The sequence below is a fragment of the Canis lupus genome, chromosome X (genome assembly GCF_048164855.1).
Source record: "Canis lupus baileyi chromosome X, mCanLup2.hap1, whole genome shotgun sequence".
Classification (NCBI taxonomy): Eukaryota; Metazoa; Chordata; class Mammalia; order Carnivora; family Canidae; genus Canis; species Canis lupus.
The window spans coordinates 85989054-86013979 of record NC_132876.1 but is presented as its reverse complement, the minus strand read 5'-3'; the positions used below and the strand labels follow the sequence as shown (position 1 = coordinate 86013979).

Sequence of the window (24926 nt, the reverse complement as noted above, 5' to 3'; positions counted from 1 at the left end):
TTTTTTAATTTTGTTTGTTCATTTTTTAAGATTTCATATGTAAGAGAGATCATACAGTATTTGTCTTTCTTTGTCTGACTTATTTCACTTAGCATAATGCCCTTGAGATTCATCCATGTTGTTCCACTGGCAAGATTTCATTTTTTATTGTGGCTGAATAATATTTAGATAGATATCTAGATATATAGATATTGTGAGCTATCTATACCTATATCTGTATCTATAGCTATATCTATCTATATCTACCTATATCTATATCTACCTATATCTATATCTATATCTATATCTGTATCAATTTCTCAATCCTTTCATCCATCAATGGACAGACACTTGGGTTGTTTCCATATCTTGGCTACTGTAAATAATGCTGCAATGAACATGAAAGTGTATGTATCTTTTCAAGTTAGTGTTTTCGTTTTCTTTAGATAAATATCCAGAAGTGGAATTGCAGAATTATATGATAGTTCTATTTTTAATTTTTTGAGGAAATTCCATACTGTTTTTCATATTGATTGCACCAATTTACATCCCCACCAACAGAGTACAGTGTACAAAAATTCCCTTTTCTCCACATTCTTGCCAACACTTGTTATTCCTTGTCTTTTTGATACTAGTCATTCTGGCAGGTATGAGGTGGTATCTTGTTGGGGCTTTGATTTGCATTTCCTTGATGATTAATGATGTTGAGCATCCTTTCTTGTACCTGTGGACCATCTGGATGTCCTCCTTGGAAAAATGTCTATTCAGATCCTCTGCCCATTTTTGATTGAATTATTTGATTTTTTGCTATTGAGTTGTATGAGTTCTTTATATATTTTGGATATTAGCCCTTTATCAGATGTATGATTTGCAATTCTCTTCTCCCAGTCTGTAAGTTGCCTTTTCATTTTCTTGATTTTTTTTCTGTGCAGAAGCCTTTAATTTGATATAGTCCCATTTGTTTATTTTTGCTTTTGGTATCAGATTAAAAAAAAATCATCTCTAAGACCTATGTCAAAGGGCTTACCACCTACGTTTTCTTCCAGGAGTTTTGTGGTTTCGGGTCTTACATTCAAGTATTTAATCCAATTTGAGTTTATTTTGGTGTATGATGTAAGAAAGTGATCCAGTTCCATTCTTTTGCATGTGGCTGTCCAGTTTTCCCAGCACCATTTATTGAAGAGACTGTTCTTTCCCTGTTGTATATTCTTGGCTCCTTTGTTGTAAATTAATTGACAATATATGTGTAGGTTTACTTGTGGTGCTCTCATTGTTCCATTGTTTCCTACAATTTTTCGAACAAGGGATGCATTATAGCAGAAACTTTCACAGGCTAGTGTTCCTCACACACTCTCCCCTTGGAAATGCTAATATGGTCTCCACCTAACCAGTCTTCCTGTGAACTTCTTAGATTGCCTGATTCATCATGTAATAAGAAAAGCTCTGAATGGGGAATTGAGGCCTAGGCTATGTTTTCTTTCCCAGCAGGATGTGGTAATTAGTGATGCTGTCATAGAGTATGATTTTGCTTAGTTTTCCATGAGGGGTGGAGGGCTTATTTCAATCCAGCTATAGCTGCTTACTCTGCTTGTCTTGTGATCAAAACCAGATGACCAACACCAAGCAAAATGTGAAATCACATGAGCCACAGAGGTTATGTTCCAATCAGTGGAGCAAATGTCAATAGCCCCTGAGAGCCTAGGACTGGGAACAATCCTTCTGGCTTCTTTTAATTTGTGTCCCCTAACTGTCTTAGAAAAGACTTCTGTGGTCTGCATTAGATCAGTCATCTATTTGCAAGGCCCTGCAAAGTCGCCAAGGTTGGCTGGGTTGTGATCCTTAGCAGCAGACCGTCAGTCAGGCTCAGATGGGCCTTCAGTACTTTTTTTTTTTTTTCAGAAATCTTCTCATTCCCCAAACATTTTCAAACTGCTGTTTCCTTTCCTTTCTTGGGACACAGTCAAAAGTGGCAGATTTTTGCCATGGAGGAGCAAAGCTGGGTTCTGTGCCTTGACTCTTTTTGGAAGAGAAAGAGTTGGAGTGAAGTGGGCTGCCTCAGCCAGGTCCTTGAAGGCCTGAACTATCAGATACATAAACTGTGTGGGGATCCCCTAGCTAATGGTTACAGGTACGTGCTCCTAACATGGCTTATTATCACCTGTAAGGTTGGCCCAACTACAATTTGTGATTGGAAAGAACTTTGCACTCTATGTCACTTCCATTAGTCATGGGCCATATAGATTTGGCAAAAAGATTTCACAACGTGAGGAAAAGGAGATGTGGCACTTCATAAGGCAGCTGTTGCTCCTTGAGGTAAACCATCAGATCCCATTGGTAGTAAGGCCAAGTTCAGACATCCTTAGCTTGTTAAATCAGTGAGGGATGGAGAAGGAGAGCTGAGTGGTTGTCTGGAAAGGGTGCTGCTTTCAGAGCCAGGGATGAATAGGCTTTTAAAGTATTTCCCAAAGCAGCTGCGGTTAAAGAAAGGGGGATATGTGTCTTTGAGAAGAAATGAGATGCTTTTCACACTTCCCTAAACCCCCAACTGTGATCAAAATGCAATTGGGTTTCATCAAGGCATAGTAATTTTTCAGAGTTACAACTGTCCAGAGATTTGCTGACCTGACTAATGAGGCCTTGGTTTGGGAAGATGGTAAGCAGTGATGTCAATGGTGTCTGGTGATGGTCTGTGTTTTCTGGCCCTTTACCTCCTCTACTTACCTTCTAGGTGTTTATGAGACAGGATGAGTTCTAGGCAATGTCATCACTTGAAAATGTGGCTTTATTTTAGTAAGTGCGTTAAATGCGTATATCCTGCATTGGTGAGATCCTAATAAAAAACATACCACCTAGTGTGGAGTGCGGGCATGGCAGCAAATAGGAAAAGCAAGTAAACATCCCTCCAGGCTGGCCTCTCTCTAAATCACTGGAGCTTTTAACTAAGGTCTTCCAAACTTGGCTGGTGGGCTTTAAAATCTGACTCCTCTGCGCCGTGGGGGTGGGGGCTCTTTAGAGGTCCCAATGAAGACATTTAATGGTACTTTCCATATGTGAGTAACACATTTTCCTGTGTCTGCATCCCCTTCTACTCTACAATCCAGTGACGTTAGATTCTCCCTGCAAAGGTTTTATTGCCCCTCTTGGGGGTCCTCGTGGGCAAGATTTAAATAGTTCCAGATCACATAATTTCTCCAATGCCATTCTCTGTGTCTGCAAATTCTAGGAATGTGGGCTACCCCCAACACAGCAAACTCTTCCCACCTACCAAATCTCTCTCCTGTGAGAGGTTTTTTTTTTTTTTTTAAGATTTTATTTATTTGAGAGAGTGAGGGAGAGCACAGGCAGGTGGAGGAGCAGATGGAGAGGGAGAAGCAGGCTCCCTTGTGAGCAGGCAACCTGATGTGGGGCTCAATCCCAGGATCCTGTGATCACGACCTGATCCAAAGGCAGATGCCTTCACGTGCCCCCTGCGAGAGCTTTTTTATCATGAATTGGACACCAGGCTATTGTGTCTTCTCCAAGTTCCAGGGGCATATTTCAAACACTCTACATGGTCCTGTTGAAACCTTTCACAGGCTTGAGGTGAAGAACAGGCATCCCCGACTTTGCTTTTGGGGATGTACTCAGAACACAGTTACCTCTAGAAAAATCCTATCTAAAATCCTCCTTCTCTTAATCTCCAACAACCCAACTCTCCTGTGCCCTCAGTGAAGGTGAATCATTGAACTGATCTTCAGAACCTATCTTGAAATCCCACAGCTCATTTTTTTTTAATTGAAGTATAATTGATATACATTATTATCTTAGTTTCAAGAGCACAACGTGGTGATTTGACAGGTTCTCACAACTTGCTTTGAGTATGGTAGCTATCACCTTATGGTCTTGGATGAAATTTCCAGTCAACATCTTGCTCTCATAGACTGCTCTGAATTTAGGGAAAAATGTTCTACTTTAAAGCTGTCACAGATTGCTGTTGCCTGGAAACAGATGCTGAGACTAGTTTGTTAGACTGAGTTAGCAGTGCAGATGTTCCACTGGGGAGTAGCACCTGTGCAAGGGAAAGGAGGAAGCAGAATTGGGCAGGGGAAGCCATCAGACTGTGGTGAGACCTCTCTCAGTCCAGTGGAGAGCTCTGGGGGCAAAGAGTGCCAACTCTGGGAATCTTGCATTGGTTGGAGATGGCAGGGCTTGTTACTACCGCCTTGCGCTGTGGTCAGTTGCTGGGGGCTGCCCAAGAAGAATGTGCCCTCAGCTACCACCTCCTTAGTCACTGACTGGGAACAATGACAGTCATACCCTGAGAAAGGTATGACCTCACTTTGAAAGCCGAGGTGAACCTTGATGAAGCAAACTGGTGGAAGCTGTAAGTTAACTACATTCTTGAGAACTGGACAGCAAGTTATTCCTTGAAGGGGGTCTAAGGAGCCGATCTCTGTGTCTGACACAAAACCTAGGTGATACTCTCTGAGGATGAATATAAATCTTTTGGAAATCCTTTCTCGTCTCCCTGCCTCTCTCTCTCTGCGTCAGGAAGCTTCCCTATGACCCCTAGGTGGCTTACTCTGGCACTTCATTCAGATCTCTCCCAAAGTGACCCCCTTAGGGAGACTTCTTTTCATCACTATGACTTAAATATCATCCCTTATTCACTCTTTATTCCCTTATTTGAGTTTGTTTTTTCTACATTGTTCTTCCACTACCCACATTTATATTTATTTCATCATTGGCTCTCTTCTTCATCACAGGCCAGGCAGGGATCTTGTCTGTTTTGTTCCTTAAATATCCCAGAACAGTACACTGTCCTGCACATGATAGGTGTTCAATAAATATTTTAAAAGAATAAATGAATTTAGATCACATGACCCCCTTCCTTTCTGGTCTCCTTGCTCTGGCACATAGTGGGGAGGGAGGCTTGGGTTCACATGGCTGAAGGCTGAGTTGTTTCCACAGCCGCGCTGCACTGGGGTTCCTGCCCCTGCTCATGGCTTCCAGCTCCTCCAAGGGAATTTCCCCATACCCCATCATGTGGGCCCCGAGCAGGAGCTCCTGGACATGGTCTCCTTCATCATTTGCTGTTTCCCTACCTCTTAGTGTCAACAAAGACATGAATGTGGGGAAAAGGACACTTTCTTTGGAATGTTTCAGATTCTCTGCAGCGCAAAGGAAAATGTGGTAAGTGCTTTGGCTTTGAGTTCCCCAAAATTTATATGTTCAAGTTCTAATACTCAGTACCTCAAAATGTGACTGTATGTATATATCAGGTCTTTGAAGAGGTAATTAGGTTAAGTGAGATCAGTAGGGTAGACCCTATTCCAATATGCCTGGTGTGGGTATAAAAAGAGATTAGGGCACAGGCACAGAGGAATGAAGACATGTGAAGACACAGGGAGAAAATGGCTATCTACAAGCCAAATGGAGAGGTCTCTGAAGACAAAAGAAATAATCCTGTCGGTACCTTGATCTTGGACTTCCAGCCTCCAGAACTGTGTGAAAATAAATGTCTGTTCTTTAAGCCAGCCAGTCTGTACTACTTAGTTATGGTAGCCCCAGCAAACTGATATAGGGAGACACCTTAATTCTTAAATAGGGATACACCTTGATTCTTGGCCCTATACCTACAGGGACATAGTCCAATTCCCGGCCAGGTCTGTCTTTCTGAAAGAAAAGCTTCTTCAGAAAGAGAAATAAGGGGGGTAGGGGCACCTGGGTGGCTCAGTGGTTGAGCATCTGCCTTCAGCTCAGGTCATGATCCCGGGGCCCTGAGATTAAGTCCTGCATCGGGCTCCGTGCTCAGTGGAGAATCTGCTTCTCCCTTTCCCTCTGCCGCTGCCCCTGCTTGTGCTCTCTCCCTCAAATAAATAAATAAATAAATAAATAAATAAATAAATAAATTCTTTTAAAAAAAGGTATCCTTAAAAAAAAAGGAGAAATCAAAGGATTGACTCCATATACAATTGTACCAAAACCCATAAGATATCTAGGAATAAGGCTAGCCAAAGAGGTAAAAGATCTGTACTCTGAAACCATAAAACACTTATGAAGGAAACTGAAGATGAAACAAAACAGTGGAAAAACATTCCATGCTCAGGGATTAGAAGAACAAATATTGTTAAAATGTCTATACTACCCAAAGCAATCTACACATTTAATGCAATCCTTATTAAAAGACCACCAGTATTTTTCACAGAGCCAAAGCAAACAATCCTAAAATTTGTACGGAACCACAAAAGCTCCCAAATAGCCAAAGCACCTTTGAAAAACCAAAACAAAGCTGAAGACATCATACTTCTGGTTATATTACAAAGCCATAGTGATCAAGACAGTATGGTACTGGGACAAAAACAGACAGATCAATGGAACAGAACAGAAAACCCAGAAATGAACCCACAACTATATGGTCAACTAATCTTCAACAGAGCAGGAAAGAATATCCAATGGAAAAAAGACAGTCTGTTCAACAAAGGTGTTGGGAAAACTGTATAGCCACATGTAAAAGAATGAAACTGGACCACTTTCTTACACCATACACAAAAATAAATTCAAAATGGATGAAAAACATAAATTTGAGACAGTTAGCCATCCAAATCCTAGAGGAGAATGCAGGCAGTAACCTCTTTGACATTGGCCACAGCAACTTCTTACTAGACAGGTCTCTGGAGCAAGGGAAACAAAAGCAGAAATGAACAACTGGAACGTCATCAAGATGAAAAGCTCCTCCACAGCAAAGGAAACAATCAACAAAACTAAAAGGTAACCTTCAGAATGGAAGAAGATATTTGTAAATGACATATCTGATAAAGGATTAGTATCCAAAATATATAAAGAACTTATAAAACTCAACACCCCAAAAACAAATAATCCAGTTAAGAAATGGGCAGAAGACATGAATAGACATTTTTCCAAACAAGGCATCCAGATGACCAACAGACACATGAAAAGATGCTCAACATCACTCATCATCAGGAAAATACAAACCAAAACTACAATGAGATATAACTCACTCTTGTCAGAATAATTAAATTTAACAACACATGAAACAATAGGTGTTGGCAAGGATGTGGAGAAAGAGGAACCCTCTTACACTGTTGGTGGGAATGTAAACTGGTGCAACCACTCTGGAAAACCGTATGGATATTCCTTAAAAAGTTAAAAATAGAACTACCCTAGGATCCAGCAATTATACTACTAGGTGTTTACCCAAAGGATACAAAAATACAGATTTGAAGGGGCACATGCACCCCGATGTTTATAGCAGCATTATCAACAATACTCAAATTGTGAAAAGAGCTGAAATGTCCATAAACTGATGAATGGAGAAAGAAGATGTGGTATATACACACAGTGGAATAGTACTCAGCCATGAAAAAGAATGAAATCATTTGCTTTGCAAGAATATGGATGGAACTAGAGTGTATTTTGCTAAGTGAAATACATCAGACAGGGAAAGACAAATATGATATGATTTCACTTATATGTGCAATTTAAGAAACAAAACAGATGAACGTGGGGGGGGGGGGAGAGGCAAACCAGAAAACAGACTTTTAACTATAGAGAACAAAATGAGGGATGCTGGAAGGGAGGTGCGTGGGTGAAGGGCTAGATGGGTGATGGGTACTCAGGAGGGCACTTGTGAGGAGCACTGGTTGTTGTATGTAAGTGATGGATCACTAAATTCTATACCTGAAACTAATACTAACTGGAATTTAAATTAAAGCTTGAAATAGATGAAAGAAAAGCTTCTTTAATGCTGCATTGTGTGAATTTCCATTCCGTATACAGAGGCCATGCCTGGGGTTTGATCTTGACTTTGGATTCATTCCCTGCCCTAACCATGAGTTTTCTAGGACATGCATATGCAGAAGCACATTTTAAGTCAAAGATGAGTGTTGTTCTAGATGCAAGATTCAGAACATTATGGAGGGCTCTTGTCACTCCAAATTCCTTCTCTATTGAGATCTCATAGTCTGTAGAAGCACATGGGAATTATTCCAGGATTTTCAGCAGGGTACTACGGAGTCAATAACCCACATCCATGGCAGATGGGACATCAAATGCAAAGTCCCTAAGGTAGGCATAATCTTGGCGTATTCAGGGAACAGCAAGAAAGCCGGTGTGTCTGGAGCATTGTGACCTTGGGTGGGGTGTTACATAGGAGATGAACTCAGAGAGTTCAGTGGTCAGCAGAGTTTGGATTTTGAACCACATATAAGGAAGTCATAGGCCCTCCCTGGCCACAGAGAGCCTACATGTTTCTGAGTTCACTATGCTTGCCAGGGGAGGACAGACTGTAGGAGAGCTAGAGGAGAAATTAGGAGACAGGAAGGAAGTAGTTACAGCAGTCCAGATAAGAGGCGATTATGGTTTGAATCAGGACTCAATGGAGATTGTGAAGGGAAGAAAAATATCAAGGATGTGTGCAAAAGAGAAGACTCAAGTTTAACTCCAAGATTTTATCCTGAGCAACTGGGTGAATGGGAATGTCATTTACTAAAATGGGAAAGCCTGGGGGAGGACTGGAGAGTGAAGGGAAATGATAACTTTGGTTCTGGACATGTTAACAAGTCACACTGTCAATCTGATAGCTAATTGATGATGTATTGGCAGTGAGATATCCAAGTCAAAGTCAGGGGAGAAGTCCAGGCTGGTGATTGGTGATTGTGTTTAAAAGCCAAAATTATCAAGGCTCAGTAGGTTAAGCATCCAACTCTTGGTTTCAGCTCAGGTCCTGATCTCAGGGTTGTGAGACTGAGCCTCACCTCGGACTTTATGCCCAGTGCAGAATCTGCTTAAGGCTTTCTCTCCCTCTACTTCTGCCCCTCTCCCTTCATTCTCTCTCCTAATAAATAAATAAATAAATAAATAAATAAATAAATAAATCTTTTTTATTTTTTTAATATTATTTTTAAGGATTTTTATTTATTCATTCATAGAGATGCAGAGAGAGAGAGAGAGAGGTAGAGACACACGCAGAGGGAGAAGCAGGCTCCATGCAGAGAACCTAAAGTGGGGCTCGATCCAGGGTCTCCAGGATCACGCCCTGGGCTGCAGGCGGCACTAAACCGCTGCACCACCGGGGCTGCCCAATAACTCTTTTTTAAAAAAGAAAAGCCAAGGGGCATCTGAGTGGCTCAGTGGTTGAGCATCTGCCTTCGGCTCAGGTCATGATCCCGGGGTCCTGGGATCAAGTCCCACATCAGGCTCCCCGCAGGGAGCCTTCTTCTCCCTCTGCTTATGTCTCTGTCTCTCTCTGTGTCTCTCATGAATAAATAAGTAGAATATTTAAATAAAAATAAATAAATAAATAAATAAATAGCCAACATTATCTATAAGATCAAGTAGAGAATAGGTATCAAATAACCTCTAGGACACTCTAAACTGCAGAGGTCAGGAAGAGGAGGATCCAGCAATGAAAAGGAGCAGCTAGTGAGATAATAGGAAAGCCAAGAGATTTGGAAGTCAAATGAGAGAAATGTTTCTAGAAAGAGGGAATGATTGATTGTGTCAAATGCTAACAGATGGTTTTCATTTCTTGCTACTTCAAGCACTGCTGCAAAGAACATTCTCATTTCTGTCTATTCACATACATGAGTTGCTCTAGGTTAAACACTTGGAAGTGGAATTGTCAGGTCATGAGGTATGAGCTTCTTGTCTTAACAAGCACAAAATTGTGTTTTCCTTCCCTTCCATCTTCACAACTCTTGAAGTTATCGGACATTTTTTTTTCCAACATGAGGAGTGTGAAACACTGTCTCACTCTTTTTAGCTTTTATTGTCCTCAATACTATTGTCTTGATGGATCGTCTCAGATGTTCGTTAGCCATATCAGCTTCTTCCTCTTCAAATGATCTATTTATATCTTGTGCCCATTTTTCTATTTCACTGGTTAATTGGTTGAGGAGTTCTTTATATATACAGTTGTCCCTCAAACAATATGGGCTTGAACTGTGTGGGTCCGTTTATATGTGGGTTTTTCCCCCCATAAATACAGTACAGTAAGTTTATTTTCTTAATGATTTTCTGAAAAACACTGTCTTTTCTCTAGCTTACTTTATTGTGAGAGTACAGTATATAATACACAGAACATACAAAACGTGTTAATTTACTGCTTATGCTATCAGGAAGGCAGTAGGCTATGAGTAGTTAAGTTTTTGGAGAATCAAAAGTTAGATGCTGATTTTCAACTGTGTGGGGGGGGGGGCTGGTGCCCCAATCCCCATGTTGTTCAAGGATCAGCTGTATTCTGGATACTAATCTTTTGTTAGATATGTGTGCTGAAAAAAATCTCCTACCAAACTGTGGCTTATATTTCACTGTGTTTATGGTGAGTCTTTAAACTTCATAAATTTTTTTTTTAAGATTTTATTTCTTTGTTCATGGGAGACACACAGAGAGAGGCAGAGACACAGGCAGATGGAGTAGCAGGCTCCCTGCAGGGAGCCCAATGTGGGACTCAATTCCAGAACCCTGAGATCACCACCTGAACCAAAGGCAGATGCTCAACCACTGAGCCACCCAGTCTCCCTTGGTTTTTCTTTCTTGTTTCTCTTTTTTATGTCATTATCAAGAACTTCCTCCTTGCCCCAAATTTATAAATATATTCTCCTATATTAACTTCTAAAAGTTAAAAGATTTATTTAGGTATTTATTCCATCAGGAAATAATTTTTGTGTTGGGATCTACTTTTATCTTTATGTAAGAATCATGAATTATCTCAGTATCATTTATTGAGTTCTTGTTTTATACACCTGTGTAACCCAAACCCTTATCAAGATACAGAATACTATTATTATAATTCCAAAAACTTCTTCATGCCCCTTTCCAGTGCATCTCCACCTCCCAAATACCACTGTTCTGGTTTTTTTTCACCATAGGCTAATTTTTCTTATTCTAGAACTTCATTTACATGGAATCAAGCAAAATACAATCCTCTGTGTAAAGTGTATTTCATTTAGCCTGATGTTTTTGAGATTCATACATGCTGTTGTGCATACTGGTATATTCCATTTTATCACTGAGTAGTATTCCATTGCATGGATATACTACATTGTTTCTTCATTGATTTCTGTGTTTTTTCCTTTTTAAGAATCTTTTAATTTTGAATTAATTCTTAATTCACAAAAAATCGCAAAGATGGCATAGAGAGATCCTGTGCCCCCTTCACCCAGTTTCCTCCAATAGTTACATTTTACGTAACTACAGTATAGTACGAAAACCAGGGAATTGGCATTGGTACAATGTATGTGTGTATGGATCTGTAATTTTATCATATGTAGATTTTGTGTGACCACCACTGTAATCAAGATACAAAACTGTTCCATCACCACAACGCTCTCTCTCCTGCTACTCCTTTATAGTTATATTTCTGTCCCTAACCCTGGCAACCACTAATCTGTTTCTCCATAATTTTATCATTTTGAGAATGTTATGTAAATGGCATCATACAGTATGAGACCTTTTGAGATTGGCTTTTTTCACTCAACATAACACTCTAGAGTCCATCCAAGTTGTTGTATGTATCAATAGTTTGTTCCTTTGCATTACTGAGTAGTACTCCATAGCATGAATGCGCTACAGTTTAATTGGTCACCCTTGAAAGATATTTGGGTTGTCTCCAGTTTTTGTTTAGTAGTATTAAAACTGCTATAAACATTTGTGTACAGGTTTTTGTGTGAATATAAATTTCCATTTCTCTGGGATAAATGTCCAGGAGTGAATTGCTGGACTATATGGTAGTTGTGTTTGCTTCTTCCTTCTTTTTTTTTTTTTTTTGTTAAGATTCTATTTATTTATTCATGAGGGACACAGAGAGAGAGAGAGAGAGAGGCAGAGACGCAGGCAGAGGGAGAAGCAGGCTCCATGCAGGAAGCCCGATGTGGGACTCCTGGGATCAATCCCTGAGCCAAAGGCAGAAGCTCAACCACTGAGCCACCCAGGCATCCCCCCCCCCCGCCTTTTTTTTATTTTTTAAGAAACTGCCAAACTGTTTTCCATAGTGGCTGTGCCATTTTGTATTCCTGTCAACAATGTGTGAGAGATACAGTTTCTCTACATTTTTGCCAGCATTTGGCATTTCATTATTATTTATTTTAGGTATCTAATAGGTTTGCAGTGATATCTCATCATGGTCTTATTTTGCACTTCCTGAAAGGCTAGTGATGTTGAATATCATTTCACATGTCTATTCAACATCTATATATCTTCTTTGATGAAATGTCTCCTCATGCCTTCTTCCCCTTCTTTATTCTTTAAAAGAATAAAAATTTTAAACTGTTGAGTTTTGAGAGTTCTTTACTCTAGATATGAATTGTCACCCAGATAAAAACAGATGAGGGGTGCACAAGATCTCTCTACTTGTATGTGGCTAGATTTTCTCTTGCTCCATTGATCTATGTGTCTATCCCTCTGCTACTACCACACAGTCTTGACTACTGTAGCTATATAATGTCTTGCAATTGGCTAGAGTGACATTTCCCAGTTTATTCTTCCTTTTCAAAGTTGCTTTAGCTATTCTGGATCTTTTGTATTTCCATACACATTTTAGACCATTCTTGTCAATATCTACAAAAAAAAATCTTGCTGGATTTTTGATAGAAATTGCTTTAAGCCTGCCTACCAACTTGGGGAGAATTGACCTCTTTACTATGCTGAGTCTCTCAGTTTACAAACAGAGTGTATGTCTCCATATATTTAGATTTTTGTTTTAAATAAATTTTGTAGTTTTCAGTATCCAAGTTCTGTACTTATTTATCTATATTTACACCTAAATATTTCATTTTTTTTGGCAATTGCAAATGGTGTTGTGTTTTAAATTTTGTGTCTATGTGTTCATTCCTAATATATGGAAACACAATTGAGTTTTGTATGTTGATCACGTATCCTGTGACCTTGTTGAACTGACTTATTCTTAGATTTTTTTTGTAGATTCCTTATTTTCTACATAGATTGCCATGTCATCTGCAAATAGGGAGTTTTATTTCTTCCTTTCCAATCTGTATGCCTTTTATTCTTTTTTTGCTTTTTATTTTTAAAAACATTTTATCTATTTATTCATGAGAGACACAGAGAGACAAAGACATAGGCAGAGGGAGAAGCAGGCACCCTGCAGGAGCCTGATGCGGGACTCAATCTTAGGACCCCAGGATCATGACCTGAGCTGAGCTGAAGGCAGATGCTCAACCACTGAGCCACCAGGTGCCCCTCTGTGTCCGTTTTATTACCTTTTCTTGCCCTATTGTGCTGGCTTGGATTTTCAGCACTATGTTGAATAAGGGTAGTGAGAGCACACATTCTCACCAAGTGTATTCGTTTCTTGTGAAATTTGTGAAAAAATTACCACAAACTTGGTTGCTTAGAACAATAGAAATCTATTCACCCACAGTTCTGAAAGTCAGAAGTAGGAGATCACTTTCACTCAGCTGAAATCAAGATGTTAGCAGGGCTGTGCTCTCTCTGGAGGCCCTGGGGGAGAATCTTCCAGTTTCTGGTGGCTGTAAGTGTTCCCTGGCTTGTTGCCATATAGCTCCAATCTGTAAAGCCAGCATCTTCAGATCTCTCTCTCTGCTCCATCATTACATCACCTTCTTTTCTGTGTGTCTTATCAAGTCTTTCTTTGCCTTCATTTTTTAAAGATACATGTGATTTCATTTAGGGCCCATCCAGATAATCTAGGACAATCTCCCCATCTCAGAATCCTTAATTTAATCACACTTGCAAAGTCTTTGTTTTACATAAGTAACATTTATAAACTCTGGGGATTAACATTTATAAGATTGCTGGGAGCCACCATTCAATTCACTACAGCCTGCCCTCTACCCTTCAAAGTTTAATATCTATCCCACGTGCAAAATACATTCACCCCATATCAACATTCCTAAAAGCCTCAACCTATTATAGCATTCACTTGAAATTGAAAAATCTCATATAAATATCACCAGCTCAAAAAACCCAAATCTCATTATCTAAATAATCTAATTCAGGTATGAGTGAGATTCTGGATATGCTTCATCCTGGGGCAAAATTCCTCTCCATCTCTGGACCTGTATAACTAAAGAACAAATTGTCTGATCCCCAAGTACGATAGTGGGATAGGCATAGGACAACAGTTATAGATAGTCCCATTCCTATAGATAAGAGAAGAGATGGAAGAAAGAAAGAGGTCACTGGTCCCAAGGAACTTCAAAAATCAGCCAGCACAAATCTCATTAAGCTTTAAGGGCTGGGAATAATCTTCAGTGGTTTGAGGCATCGTCCCCTGGGCCTGTGGCTCTTGTCTCACTATGCTATAGCTCTGATATCTGGGCCCAAAGCTCTGCCCTCTGAACTTAGGGGTCTGTCTTTGAAGTTCTTCTTCACTGTTTCTTCTTCTTTTTAAAATTTTATTTATTTATTTATGAGAGACACAGAGACATATAGGGATAGGGAGAAGCAGGCTCTCCAGGGATGCCCGATGCGGGATAACATCCAGAGCCAAAGGCAGATGCTCAAGCACTGAACCACCCAGGCATCCCTTCTTCACTGTTTCTTGAAGGATAGTACATTTTGCAGTTGAGTAGTAGAGTCTTGAGAGTCCAATGGCTTTCTTTCATTTTGTCCTGTCTCTCCCACACTCATTCCAAGCTGGTAGTATTTCTGCAGCAGTCACCTTCTCAAAGAGTTTGTGAATTTCCTGGGCACATCACAGGGGTTCACACCCTTAGACAAGAAGGTTATCCACAGATATTTTCTGGATCATCCATCTATATCCTGGCTTCTGCTGAGATAGTTGAGGGGATCCAGGAGTTACACACCCAATCTCTTAAGTACTAGTACTAGTAAAAGCCCTTCCAGCCACACCTTTGGCCTCCTCTCCAGAGCATGCTTTCCTGACAGTGAATCTCCTAATTTTAACATCCATTGCAATCTGGAAAAGCTGAGGATTTCCTGAATTATCAAGTGCTGAGTCCTTTTGGCTTAACTGTTCTTTCTTCAATTTATCTCTTTCCTCTTACGTTTTACTGGAAACAGAAGAAGAAACCAGGCTACACCTTCAATATTTTGTTGGGAAATCTCCTCAGCTAAAGGTCTGAGTTCTACTATCCCTTGCAAGTTCTTGTAATATCACTTCCAAGTTCTACTTTCCACACAACCATTGGTATAACTTTGCTAAGTTTTCTGCTCCATATAACAAAAATCATCTTTTCTCAAGTTTCATGTCCTTCTCAGTCCTCACTCGCAGCAACTTTAGCAACCATACTTCTTTTTTTAAAAGAATTTATTTATTTGTTCACGAGAGACAAAGAGAGGCAGAGACATAGGCAGAGGGAGAGGTAGACTCCCTGTGGGGAGTCCAATGCAGGACTCGATCCCAGGACCCTGGGATAAGCCAAAGGCAGATGCTCAACCATTGAGCCACCCAGGGGCCCCTAACATCCATACTTCTACCAACATTCTGCTCAAGTGGTGGTGAAAGCTCTGACCCTCCACTAGGCTTTGTCTGACACTATCTGCCATAGGAGTTAGGGTGCATCCTTATAGTCTAGTGGGGGTGGAGGTCTGGACTCTCCTCTAGTTTTTTTTTTTTAATGGTGGGGGTTGGAGCGGAGGTGCAGATTTTTCTGTAGTGTCTGCCTAGAGTAGATACGTTATCCTCTAAAACTTTTCTGTCTTGCTTGGCTATTCCTTTCCTAGTTCTTCGGGTAGGGAATGCAGGTTTTTTTGGTTGGGGGGGGTCTGTATCTATTGTTGTGAGCCTGTTCAGTATGAAGATTGGGATATATAAGGCAAAAAGAAAACTCAAGGAATTCTCTATTGTGTTGGTCCTTGAGTCCCAAGTTCACTAGCTGGTTCGTCTTCTCTCTAGCTTCTGGTGTCTAAAAACTATATATATATATATATATATATATATATATATATATATATATATATGAATAATGCCCCAGGTTTATGGTTGTACTTAGCAGGAGAATAAAGGAAAATGTGTCTACTCCATCTTACCAGAAATGTAGATGCCTATATCATTTTAAAAGAAATAAAACTCTTCCATACATATGAAATATATTTGGCTTTGCATTGGACTCATGCCAACCTGGATTTGCAATTTTGCTTGACCACTGACTCAGTCTGATAACCTATACCTCGATTTCATTGACTGTAAAATGAGACTAGCAATATCTATTTTGTATCTAGCATGCTGTATTCAATAGTGGTAAAAAATCTTATTATTTCAAAATAATGAGAATATTATCAGATTCTTCAATAAGTGGTTCCTTCCTCTTGACATGTGATCCTTCATTATGCATATTATACTAGGAAACTTCTGGATTAGTTGTTTATTTTTGGTGATGAATGTGTCTGCACTTTTATCACTAACATAGTGTTCTAATTGTTATAGTTTTATAATGTCTTAATATCTGAAAGGGTAAATAATTTATCAATTCTCTTTGTGTTTTTTTTTTATTAGCGTTAAAAGTTTTTCCCTATAGTTTTTATTTTTATTTATTTATTTTTAAATATTTTGTTTATTTACTCATGAGAGACACAGAGAGAGGCAGAGACAGAGACAGAGGGAGAAGCAGGTTCACTGCAGGGAGTTGGATGCAGGACTCCATTCTAGGACCCAGGGGATCACGACCTGAGCCAAAGGCAGATTCTCAAACACTGAGCCACCCAGGTGCCCTCCCTATAGTTTTTATATTTTTTTCCCTATTATTAATTTAGGTGTTCTTTAAAAGTCTTTTTGAAAAATTCAAAACCAAATCCCATTGGGACTTTAATTGGAATTTTGTTTGACTTTTAAATTAATTGGGGAAGAATTGACAGCTATATACTACAGAGGCATCATCATCTGTCATCTAGGAAAATGGTATGTTTTTCAGGCCCTTAAAATGTTATCTCAACAATGCTTGGGAATCTTCCACAGAATTTCTTAGACTTATGTTAAGTTTATTCCTGGTTATTTTAAGTTTTAACAACTATTATGTTGGGATGCTCCAATTCTATTTTCAAACTGATAACTAGATATTTTGTGATGATCTACCCTGCATAATTTGTGGATTAGTGTGGCCAATATTTTTTAAATGATTTTCTTAGAGTCCAGGTAGCCCATTATATAGTGATAAAGTGGTGTCTTCCTTTCAGTAGTTATAGCTCTTATTTCTGTTTTACATATTATTTATTGCCTTGGTCAGAGCTCCTAGAGTCATGTTTGTGGTGTCTAAGTGGGGTTTCCAACATTATCAGTTAAGAGTCCCCAAATGTGGGGCAATGATTGGGTGTAAGCCAGGGGTGTGGGTGGCAAAAAGAATTCACCTGAGGCAGAATAAAGGAGATAGAAGTTTATTTAATACAGCACAAGGGAGGGACAGACAGGCAGGACAGCAAAGAGGCTGTCTGCCATGAGGCAGTGGGTGGGGGCTGTTTTTAAAGGGGGAAGATGAGGAGGTATGGCAACACATGGAATCTTCCCTATTTTTTGGTAACTGTGCCTGGTTGTAAGTAGCCCATTGGTCAGTTAAGGCCTATGGATATCTTGATGAGGAATCGCCTGATGGGCCTGTCCATATTCAGCCAGGGGGTCGCTGCCAGCCCTTTCTGTATTCCATTGCTCAAGCCTGTTTGCCTAAAAGCAGCCTCTACAATGTTAAAATTAACAGTGGGTAGTGAACATCATTATTTTGTTTCTGCTATTGATACAAATGTCTCCCATTATTTCAGTTGAGTATAAAGTCAATTGGATTGAGATTAAAAAAGTGTCCTAGAAAGTAATGGTTGTTTGTTTTTTGGGGTCACCTTTGAGGGTCTGATGACAGTTTTATGTGTGGAGGCCGAGAAAATTAAGGCCATTCCACTTTTGAGTTCAGCGTTATCACAAGTACAGCCATCCCAGGCCCCTGTGAATAAGAGTTGAACTTGACCTGACTTCAGTTACAGGAAGAAAACAGCTTGCAGCTTAACGTCCTAGAAAGCCCCTATTAGAATGAGAACAGAGCCCAAGCCAAGGGCAGGAAGCCCCTATTAGAATAAGAACAGAGCTCTACGCCCTTGAAAGCCCCATATCAAAATGTAAACAGAACTTGAGAAATTCCTCCGCCCCTTCTGGAGGTCCCCTAGACCAGCCTATAAAAACTAAGCTGAAACCCACCTCGGGGTCCAGGTCCCTGCTCCGCTGTGTCGGGTATACTTGGACCCAAGCTCGAGCTTGTAAATAAACCCTCGTGTGTTTGCATCGGTGTCAGCTTCTTGGTGGTTTCTTGGATTCGCAATCTTGGGCACAACATTTGGGGGCTCGTCCGGGATCCAAGAAACCTCCAGGACCCCATCCGGAGGGTTTCACGCGTGGTGAGTGCCCTCAATTTTTTCCACCTTTTGTGCGCATATTTCTGAGAGCTCTAACCTGAAGGACTTCCAATCTGTATTAGGTCGGCATTGGCTTAGGCGGACGCGCTGGCGGGCTGTCGACCGGGGGTCTTGAGGAGACGTCCCTTGCCCCCACCAGGAGGACGGAGGTCCTCACCTGTAAGGAGGGCGGGGTCCTCACCTGTAAGGAGGGCGGGGTCCTCACCTGTAAGGAGGGCGGGGTCCTCATCTGTAAGGAGGACGGGGGTCCTCACCTGTAAGGAGGGCGGGGTCCTCACCTGTAAGGAGGGTGGGGTCCTCATCTGTAAGGAGGGCCGACTGCCAGCCCTTCGGGTTGCTTTCTGTTTTGTCTCTGCGGCCGCACTGGAACGTTGGCCTGTGTTCCTATGTCCTTGTTAACTGTGCATTTGTCTGTGTTACTGTGTCTTTGTTAACTGTCATAACTGTTTACATAAGGAGATGGAGATTTCAAATCTATTGCATATCAGAATGGCCAACCTTTGGCGTGGGACGGCCCCGAGAAGGAACTTTCCACCTACCTATTATCTTCCAGGTTAAGGCCGTGATCTTCAGGGACAAACCGGACGGCCACCCTGACCAGGTGCCCTACATCCTGGCCTGGCAGGACATGACCGAAAATCCCCCTCCTAGGCTAAAACCATTTTTATCCCCCAAAGCAGGACCCACCGAGATTCTAGCCCTGCGGAAAGCCAAGAAGGAGACCAACTCTACGCCCCAAGCGCCCCTTTATCCGGTCTTCCAGGATTCCTCCCCGGAGGACCTAATTTTCCTGCCGCCCTACCGGGCACCCCCTCCAGCCTCCGCCCCTCCATTGGAGACACCGGGGGCTGCAGAAGGGGCGCCACCCCTCCCTGACAAGGGAGTCCCTGTGCGCGGGCCAGCAGCGGGGACACGCAGTCGGACCCACCGGACGGCCCCACCTCCGAATGCCGGGCCAGCCGACTCCACCGCCCTTCCTCTCCGCGCCATGGGGCCCCCCGATGAGACTGGCAAACAGCTAATGTTCTATTGGCCGTTCTCCACCAGTGATTTATATAATTGGAAAACCCAAATGCAAAGGTCTCTGATAATCCGAGAGATCTAATCGGGCTTTTAGATACTGTTCTCTTTACCCACCAGCCTACTTGGGATGACTGCCAACAGCTCTTACAGGTTCTCTTCACCACCGAGGAGAGAGAACGAATTCAGGTGGAAGCCCGGAAGTCTGTCCTGGGAGAGGACAGACAGCCGACTCAAAACCCAGACCTCATAAATGCTGCCTTCCCTTTATCCCGCCCCACCTGGGACTACAACTCAGCTGAAGGTAAGGAGAGACCCCGGGTCCACCGCCAGACTCTAGGGGCAGGTCTCCAGGCTGCCGCGCACAAGCCGACCAATCTGGCCAAGGTCTATGATGTGAGGCAGGGTAAGGATGAGAGTCCAGCAGCCTTCTTAGAGAGAGTCATAGAGGCTTTTAGGCAGTGCACCCCTATGAACCCAGAAGCCCCGGAAACAAAGGCCGCAATTATCATGGCTTTTGTTAACCAGGCCGCTCCGGACATTAAAAAGAAATTGCAAAGAGTAGAGAGGCTGGGAGAGAAGAGCTTGCAGGACTTAGTGATAGTGGCAGAACGAGTCTATAATAATAGAGAAAGTCCGGAAGAACAACAAACCAAACTAAGTGACCGGCAGACCCGAAACCTGGCCAAGATCCTGCTGGCCACAACCATGGACGGCCCACAGGAAAGACGGAGGCACCTCAAGAAGCTGGCTTCAGGGACCGGTAAGGAGGATGGCCCTGGTCCCCCTCGGGAGCACCCTAAGCTGAACAAAAACCAATGTGCTTATTGCGAAGAAGAGGGCCACTGGGTAAAAAGCTGCCCTAACAAAAGATCTAAGGCCCCTGCCAAGATCTTGGAAATGGAGGACCTGGACAATTAGGGGAGTCAGGGTTCGGCACCCCTCCCCGAGCCCAGGGTAACTCTTAAAGTGGAGGGGCAACCTGTTGAATTCCTAGTGGACACTGGGGCACAACATTCGGATGTATTACAACCCCAAGGGAAATTGGCAAACAAGACTTCATGGGTGCAAGCGGCCACCAGGCACCAGCAAAATTTTGAATGGACAGAGGCCATGAACAGAGCCTTCAATGACCTTAAACAGGCCTTACTGTCTGCCCTGGCTCTTGGGTTGCCCGATCTAGCCAAGCCCTTCTACCTGTATGTGGACGAGAAAGATGGGGTGGCAAAAGGGGTCCTTGTCCAGTACTTAGGTCCCTGGAAGAGACCCATAGCCTATCTCTCCAAAAAGCTGGACACGGTGGCCGCTGGATGGCCCCCATGCTTAAAAATTATTGCTGCGGTGGCCACTATGGTCAAGGATACAGACAAACTGGCCATGGGGCAAGAACTCATGTTACCCCCCCCACATGCTATTGAAGGGGTACTCAAACAGCCCCCAGACCGCTGGATCAGCAATGCCCGTCTGACCCATTATCAGAACCTGCTGCTAAACCCCACCAGAATTTTATTTAAGCCACCAACAACCCTGAATCCGGCAACGCTACTCCCTAACCCAGACTGGGACCCCCCCTCTGCATGACTGTCAAGAAATTTTGGCACAGGTGCACGGAGTCAGAGCTGATCTCCAGGACCAGCCACTGCCGAATGGGACGTCACCTGGTACACGGACGGCAGCCGTTTTGTCCAAGAAGGAGTCAGACATGCGGGGGCAGCCGGAACCACGGAGACGGAGACCGTCTGGGCGGGGCCACTGGCAGCCGGAACATCTGCTCAACCGGCAGAACTGACCGCACTGGCCAAGGCGCTGGCCATGGGGGAAGGTAAACGCATAAACATCTACGCCGACAGCAGGTCCGCCCTCGCCACCGCTCACATCCACGGAGCCCTTTACAGAGAGAGAGGGCTCCTGACAGCAGAGGGAAGATTCTTGAACTCCTAAAGGCCCTCCGGCTGCCCAAGGCCCTGGCCATCATCCACTGTCCGGGGCACCAAAAGGCAGACACGCCAGTAGCAGGGGAAACCAGCGAGCCGATTTAAAAGCAAAGGAGGCAGCCCTTCTGGTGACCCAGGTCTTAGCAACCACGCTACCTGCTCCGGGGGCACCGACCCTGCCTGACACCCCCAACTATACTGATGCTGATTTACACTGGATCAAACGCTTGCCCATGACCCAGTGCTTGTTTGGCTGGTGGAGGGCCGCAGACTCCAGCATCATCCTGCCAGAGGAACTAGGACGGCGAGTCCTATCCAGAATGCATCGGAGCACTCACATGGGAACGAGGAAGATGGGAGACCTCATACACATGCAAAGATCACTATTAAAGACTCTCGAGCAAAGATCGAACAGATTGTGGCGAGCTGCCGCGCATGCCAGTTAACTAATGCCACCGCCCATGGATTTAACCCAGGCACCCGGCTCCGGGGGGGGGGGGGTGCCGCCCAGGAGCCTACTGGGAAGTGGACTTCACTGAGGTAAAACCTGGAAAATACGGATACAGGTATTTACTAGTGTTTGTAGATACTTTTTCAAGATGGACAGAGGCATTTCCCACCAAACATGAAACAGCACAGACCGTGACCAAGAAACTGCTGGAAGACCTCTTACCGAGGTATGGTTTTCCTGTTAAGATTGGGTCAGAAAATGGCCCAGGATTCGTCTCTAGGTAACACGGGGGGTGGCACTAGTACTTGGGGCAGATTGGAAATTACATTGGGCATATAGGCCCCAGAGCCCAGGACAGGTAGAGAGGATGAACAGAACATTAAAGGAGACCTTAACTCAATTAGCCCTGGAGACTGGCGGGGACTGGGTGACTCCTCCCCTTCGCCCTGTATAGGGTGAGGAACTCCCCATATAAGATGGGACTGACTCCCTATGAGATCATGAGATCATGTTCGGTCTTCCTCCACCTGTTATCCCCAATTTAAAACCTGAGGTGCTTGCTGAATTTGATGATCACCAACTTCTTTTCTCCCTCCAAATGTTACAACGAACCCATGAGCAGGTGTGGCCTAAGCTGAGGGCCCTCTACGAGACTGGGCCACCCCCGGACCCCCATCGATATCGGCCAGGTGACTGGGTATATGTGCGGAGATACCAACACCAGACCCTTCAACCTCGCTGGAAGGAAGGGACCCTACCTCGTGATCCTGACCACTCCCACCGCTCTCAAGGTCGACAGGATTACTCCCTGGGTCCACTACACCCACGTCCGGCCAGCTGACGCACACGCCGTTCTCAAGGACTTTGTTCCAGAATGGAAAAGCCAACCGGACAAGGACCATCCCCTAAAGCTAAGACTGCGCCGTTCTCACTTATTTCCCACCTCCAAGGCTCCCTAGTCTGAGGTTGTCTTTCAAAATAGAAGGGGATTAGACTTAGTCTTCTTACAACAAAGGGTGGGGGGGGGGGATGGTTATGTGCTGCCTTAAAAGTAAGATGTTGCTTCTTCCCTGAAATGTAAATGGGAGCGAGAACAGCAACAAGCTTGGTTCGAATCCTGGTTTAATCATTCCCCCTGGCTCACTCTGAGAGCAACCTGGACCCATGATTGGGTCCTTCCTTAGGTTCCTCTGAGAGGGGGAAATGTGGAGGCCGAGAAAATTAAGGCCATTCCACTTTGAGTTCAGCGTTATCACAAGTACAGCCACCCCAGGCCCCTGTGAATAAGAGCTGAACTTTACCTTACTTCAGTTACAGGAAGAAAACAGCCCTTGAAGGCCCCATATCAAAATGTAAACAGAACTTGAAGAATTGCTCCGCCCCTTCTGAAGATCCCCTAGACCAGCCTATAAAAACTAAGCTGAAACCCACCTCGGGGTCCAAGTCCCTGCTCTGCTGTGTCGGGTATACTTGGACCCAAGCTCGAGCTTGTAAATAAACCCTCGTGTGTTTGCATCGGTGTCGGCTTTTTGGTGGCTTCTCGGATTCGCAATCTTGGGCACAACATTATGAATTTTACTTCTAAAAAATACTTGCAGGGATGCCTAGGTGGCTCAGCGGTTGAATGTCTGCCGTCTGCTGAGGGCATGATCCTGGAGTCCCAGGATGGAGTCCCACATACGGCTCCCTACAGGAAGCCTGCTTCTCCCTCTGCCTATGTCTCTGCCTCTCTCTGTGTCTCTCATGAATAAATAAAGAAAATCTTTAAAAATAAATAAATAAATAAATGATTTAAAACATACTTGCAGATACACAGGCACAATTTTGCATAGGATTTCATGGGGTCACCCCCCTAAGCTATTCATGGGCCCCCTAGAACCCTAAGTTAAGAACTTTTGATATCAAGGAAATATCCTTTGATTCTCAGTCTTAAAGGGTTTTGATATTTAAAATCATGAGTTGGATTTGAACTTAATTAAAATGCTTTAAAAACATTTTTAGTGGTGAGCTTTCTTATTTAACCTATTGATAGGACTTGCTATTTATAGACTTCCCACTATAAATTAAATCCTGTAGACTTGGAACAAACTCTAATTAACTACAGATATGCTAGGTTATTATTTTAATACTCTGTTGCATTTGACTTTATATGTGTTAAAAGAACAAAATTTAACTAAGTTAAAGATCTAATTGGCTTTATTAAGCAATTCAGGAATCAGGCAACATCTTATTTAGCAAGTAGAGAGATGCTCTGAAGATTTGCACAAAATGGAAGTTTTTTATAGGCCAGAAGGGTGAGGCAAGGAAGTTGTCAGCAAGAGAAAGGATTGTTTCAGGCAAGGATAGCTTCTTTTGGTGGGTGGGGGGGACAGAAAGGTTTTTATCATGCAAATTACCTCCCTAATGCTGACCAGGAAATTTCAGATTGATTGTTACAAGGTCACATTCCTGGGAGAGATTGAAACTTGTTAAATCTTGGTTTGCTGTCATGAGGGACAAGTGACTCCATTTTGAGTTTGGTTTTCCTTTAACGTATTTACGCATTTTGGCTTTTTAAAAAAAGTGCTCATGGTCTATATCTATAGAATTTTAGCTGTATTTGTCAGATTTAGTGTCAGATTTATTCTAGTTATATGAGACAAACTGAATAGGTTCCTGTTTCTGTTTGTTTCTTAGTTCCTGGAGCAATTTATGAAGCATTAGAAATTAGCTAATTGAGAGTTTAAAAGGACTCGCTGGTGAAACTGATGTGGGAAACAAAGCAAAAGAAAAATTATTAAATTTCCTTACTACTTAACAGCCCTTACACAAATCCTTGAAACAGGCAGAGTGATATTCCTCTTAGGAACTCAGCTGCCTCCATGGTTATACTTGCTAAAGGCAAAAGGTGATCTTAGCCCCACCCTCAAGGATCCTGTCAGTCTACTTTAACATATAAAAATTCCTTTGGAAACTTCCTTTATCTCTGCCCTCCCCCAACATACATGTTGGCAATTATCCCCCAAGCATATGACTCACTGATATACATCTGAAGGGTCTCATGACTCATGTTTTATTAGAGGGTAATAAATGATCTTTGATCTTTTCCCAAAAATAGCAAGCCCCCTCAAGGTCCTGGTAAACTTGCTTCCAAATTCCTTAGAGACTTACACTATACCTAACCCCTTCCCAACTTGAAAGTATATAATGGGCCACTCCTCAGGGCCTCA

At 42.7% G+C, this 24926-nt stretch overlaps 1 long non-coding RNA gene across 1 annotated transcript in view; it reads left to right on the top strand.

Moving 5' to 3' along the window:
- Positions 1-23236, top strand: part of LOC140628166 (uncharacterized) — a 45453-nt gene extending 22217 nt beyond the window's left edge. The window contains exon 2 of the long non-coding RNA XR_012026546.1: positions 22340-23236. This is a non-coding gene — a long non-coding RNA (uncharacterized lncRNA). The remainder of the gene's footprint in view (positions 1-22339) is intronic.
- Positions 23237-24926: the final 1690 nt, after the last annotated feature.